The sequence below is a fragment of the Lissotriton helveticus genome, chromosome 3_1, assembly GCF_964261635.1.
Source record: "Lissotriton helveticus chromosome 3_1, aLisHel1.1, whole genome shotgun sequence".
Lineage (NCBI taxonomy): Eukaryota > Metazoa > Chordata > Amphibia > Caudata > Salamandridae > Lissotriton > Lissotriton helveticus.
This window is the reverse complement of record NC_136061.1, coordinates 1660484067-1660488857: the sequence shown is the minus strand read 5'-3', so window position 1 is coordinate 1660488857 and position 4791 is coordinate 1660484067. Positions and strand designations below refer to the sequence as shown.

At 43.4% G+C, this 4791-nt stretch overlaps 1 long non-coding RNA gene across 1 annotated transcript; it reads left to right on the top strand.

The window, feature by feature from the left end:
* Positions 1-233: 233 nt before the first annotated feature.
* On the top strand, positions 234-785 carry LOC144825083 (uncharacterized). Its single transcript, XR_013609258.1, has 3 exons — positions 234-305; positions 413-439; positions 624-785. It is a non-coding gene; the product is annotated as an uncharacterized LOC144825083 (long non-coding RNA).
* The last annotated feature ends 4006 nt before the right edge of the window (positions 786-4791 follow it).

Sequence of the window (4791 nt, the reverse complement as noted above, 5' to 3'; positions counted from 1 at the left end):
GTCCTAAGTCCCGTTCCAAGACAATTCGAGACGAGCAAATGATACTGTATGAAATGATAGATGGTATCATGAATATTGATGTTTCCTGATGGAAACGTAGTGACAAGGAGGGAATGTGGAAAAGTAAAGTGAGAGCTATACGCGATAGTCTTTTTTCGCTGGCCAGTAACACGTGATACCCCACATGACCGCCTTGTTTTTCAAAATAAGGAAAGCGCGGACTGACCCATTGGCAGCCGTCGCTATGTTGAACCGCTACGGCGAGACGAACAACGAACAGTAAACTGGATGTACCCTTGCACCAGGTTAGTTTTGATGAGAAAGACGCGGTCTCTCTGACTCGCGAGAACACGCTCCGCAATTGTTTTACCTTCAGGCCATAACCTAACAAGCACCCTCCCTATTCTTTTAGATTCGACACTTACATGAAGAAAGGCATGTAAGTAACCGTGTTTTTTTACCCCTGCACGCATATAAAACCCCTTGCCCGTACACCAACTTCACGTGATTACACTGCATGTTTGACTTGTCTGCACTATTTTGCGTTGCACCTTTATAATGGAGATGTAACTCGCTTATGTTTTTTGAATGTAGTAAATGTTACCTCATTTTCGTTTTCACAGTGTCCATTTCCCTGATGAAGGGCATGACCTCATAATGCCCGAAATGCATTGGATATCATATTGTTGAATGACATTGCCTGTATTTCGAATATGTCAAGTGGTGAAAAGATGAAGAAAAAATAACTAAACATGAAAATAACCAATTAAAAAAGCTTTTGTTGACAAATAACAAACCAACAGAATGGAAATCTTTTCTTTCTAGAAAGATAATCTCACAGTGTGCCCAACAAAGGGATGACCCTAGAGATCCTCTAGGTTCACATTATAGCGTTTACTCATTCGACGCCATTGGACTCCTGGCGCCACCTTGTGGAGCACCTACAAAAACTAACCAGTAACCGTGTAATTTAAAAGGAACTTTTATCACATTTAAAAAAAGCTGTGCATCCGCCCAATCCTTAATTGAAAAGTAAATTTTGCCATGTTCTGTGTCCCTACGTGTTCCCCATGTTATGTTGTATGTGCATGATTAATATGCATATGTATTCCCCATGATCGATTAAAGATGCAATTACAGTTGTGTCCATCTCTAGTATGCCAGTTTCCAGTTCTCGTGAAAGCTACGAGTGTTAGGTCTATGTAAATCTACGTTGCCACGTTTCTCAGTGTGCACGTTATTTCATTGAAAATCCCCGTTTCTAGGCCTCAAAAGGGCCCGGACTCAGATTCAGCTCCTGTCTCCTGAACCCTCTCCGAGGAGCGATACAGCCCCCACCTGTATCCCTGACCCTTCACTTACTTCCTGCCTCACAGTGCCCGGCTCGGCCTGGCTCTGCCTGCCAGTCTGCCAAGAGTATGTTATGATTCTAGTTATCAGTCCAGCTCTCCTTCTCTGCATTCCTAAGCTACTGAATCGCATCAATAGTTTCAGTCATCGTCTAGCCTTTACGTCTCCATGTAAGAGAAATACTGTATTTATGGTCATTTAATATTCCTCAACACACACTACATGTAGAATAATGCATGCACCAGTCTTAGTGTGTGTTAGCCTTTGCCCTGATAACTTTTGGATTCTATCAACATGTTCTCTAAACATCAGATACTAGATAGTGTTTAGGTACATGTCGCTCTGACTCTCCAGACTTTCGTCTCTCCTTCTAGCTCAGAAGTCATAGCCCCCAGCTTCTCCCTAGTAACACGTCATTGCCAGCTTGCGCGCACCACTAGGTTAGAGGTCCCGGCTCCTTAGGTAGCCCCCTCCATGTTTCCGCCCCATTTATGACATATTCCGTTACGTTTACATCACATGTCTATGTATACGCCTCTTGTTACACCTACTTTCTGCCTTATCTTTCACGACTGCTACAGGCCCTGCCCACTGCTACGCCTATTGTATTGAATACCATGTATTTTGTTTAAGTATATATACTTGTGCACTGTTATTAAAAGTTGCCATTCCTTTGTCCCTGCCCCGTGCAGCGCTGCCATCCTATTCCCGTGCAGGTTGTCCTGTTCCTGTCCTTTATGCTGTATTAAACCTGCAAACTCCAGTTACCTCGAATCTTGACTCTTATTTATTGAGCTATCTGTTATTGTATATCCAGTCAAAAATAGAGGTATTATTTATTTATTTACCACAGGCTGACACAGCTAGACAATGTTTGTACTTTGTAACATCTGCATCATCAAAAGGAAAGAATACTCTGCCTGCCACTGCCTTTTTGTACCGTGGATCCAGAATAGTAGCAGAAATGTAATGCTGTTCTGTGTGGATCTTTTCAAGACGTTCATTGCGAAGTAGGAGCTATAATAACTTCTCCGACAATCCAAATGCTTCTTGCTTTCCATCTTTTTGAAACGTAGAAGACACCGCCTTCAGTTTGTCCTCTAGCATGCGCAACAATGGGATAGCTTTTCCCAAATAACAGTCCTCCCTGCTGACTGCACGCGTGAAGACCTCAAAAGGACGAAGCATGTCTGTCAGCCTTTTAACTAGCTCCCATTGCTCCACCTGTATCCTCATGTCTATCATAGGTGTACCCAGTTTAAAGAAATACTGATCGACTACCGCATACTGCTCATACAGACGCTCAAGCATGTAGAAGGTTAAGTTCCAACGTGTTACCACCTCATGGATGAGTGCTTTCACTGGCACTTTACGTTCATGTTGCAGGCACCTCAGCTGCTTCCGGGCCTTAAAAGAATGGCTGAAATGTGTGCACATTCTTCGGCAGGTGGTCAGTAACTCGCAGACTGGACTTTCTTCATGCAAGAATTTTGTAACAACCAGGTTTATACAGTGCGCCAAACACGGCACTCTGAAATAGTTACCCTTATCCATGGCCTTAACTACGTTGGCGCCATTATCCGTGGAAACATAACCAATCATGCGTTTTCTTGGGGACAGCCATTGAAAGACCTTTGTGTTAAACTCATGCAAAATGTTTTCTCCTGTATGAGTTTTCTCCATGGCAAACATGGCTACTGTTGCATGTTTCCGAGCAGCTTTATAAACTTTGTCCGTGTCAACACCTGCGTTTAGCTTTGCTTTAACCCCTGAAAAAGAGACCCAGTGTGCAGTGATGCACATATAATCAGTGGCTTGGCAACTGGTCCACATGTCTGTTGTCAGATGTATAGTGTGAACAGCACTCTTCTGCAAAGCTGCCCCAATCGCTTCCAGCACATCTTCATGTAGTGCTGGAACCGCAACTCTGGCAAAATAGAACCGGCTAGGAACCTTCCATTTAGGGCAGAGCGTTGCCACCATTTCAAGAAAACCCACCCCTTCCACAAAGGAAAAAGGGAGAAGGTCCAGCGCTAGCATTTTATCCAGCTTAGTGTTATACAGACGGGCCGTTGGGTGGTTGCGTTCAAATGGCGCATCTGAAAACAGCATGCTTCTAATGGTGGGCTGGACCATTTTACGGGATGATGATGACTTCTTCGACCCAGTTACGCTCAGTGATGATGAACTTTTTCGCATTGGTGTCTCACTCTCTCCCACACTCTTAGTGTGGCTCGTATATCTTGCAGGGGGTGTGCTGCTGATAGGGGTACTGGGTGTAACTGAAGGAATGTTTGACGCTTCTTCCTCAAAGGTCCTTAGCTTATTTGAGAATCAAAAAAACAATACTGTATAGAAACACAATGGAAAGCTATACGTTATAAAGTTTCCAAACCCAGCCGGGAAAGGAGTTTATTTATCAAGAAACAATGTTCAATCCTACAATACAAACGTAATAACAAGACACAAGCCTGTGCCGTACAAAAAAGAGGGAAAGGAAAAATAGGATAAAGGTGAAAGCGGTGTCTATCAGGCAAAGGAAGAGAGCAAGGACAGGGCACTGTAAATAGGTAAAAGATCAATAACAGTGTCGCCTGGAGTGGAGTATACACAATCTTATTTGACAATATTGTAAATGTAAACCCACTCATGGGTGTCGACGTTTCGATCCCTATTGCTCAACTAGATACATGGGATCATCATCAGGACTTTTGTAATGAACAAAACATGCCTGATTGTGAGAAAGCCTGTTAGGAGAAACGAAGAGAAAAAGGATTTTTCAAACACTTAAGAGTAGTTTGCAGATGTATGCCAACTATGTAACGAATTCGCAGTGTGTGACCAAGTGCACGGTGTTTGTGACCTAATCAAACACATAATAACAACATTTCCATACTCCTCGGAATCGCAGTGACGTGCGTGAAGAGCTGCGACGACCAGTTGTGCCGTGATAGTGATCAATTCAGTTTGTAGTATACTGGGGAACCGGGATTTCCATCGTGAAGTGACGGTGCAGGTTCAGTAGTTGCGTGGCTAAGGGTGAATGTGTGATTGGGGATAGCCCTGTGGATTCTAAGTAACAATAAGTGTAATCATACCTCAGTAAATCTATGCATGAAGCCTCACATGGGAGGTGTACTTCACTTCAAGGTTTATGGCCGAAGAGATCGTGCTAAAATAGGGGTAGATTTAAACACAAGGTTACGAATTCAATGGTTCACAACCTCAGTGAACCGTGATGTAAATTTAAACACATACCACGTAGTAAAATGTCGTGGAGGTCTTTTTTGGGGGTCCAGACGAATTGTTCGTTAAAGAATTACTGGTACAATTCGTAGTTCGTTTCCAACTGCATACGATGGCAGCGCTGAAAACAAAGCGGGAATTCTGTGTCAAGGTGCAAGGGGGCTACGAACTAAGGTGGTAAATTATAGAAGGACC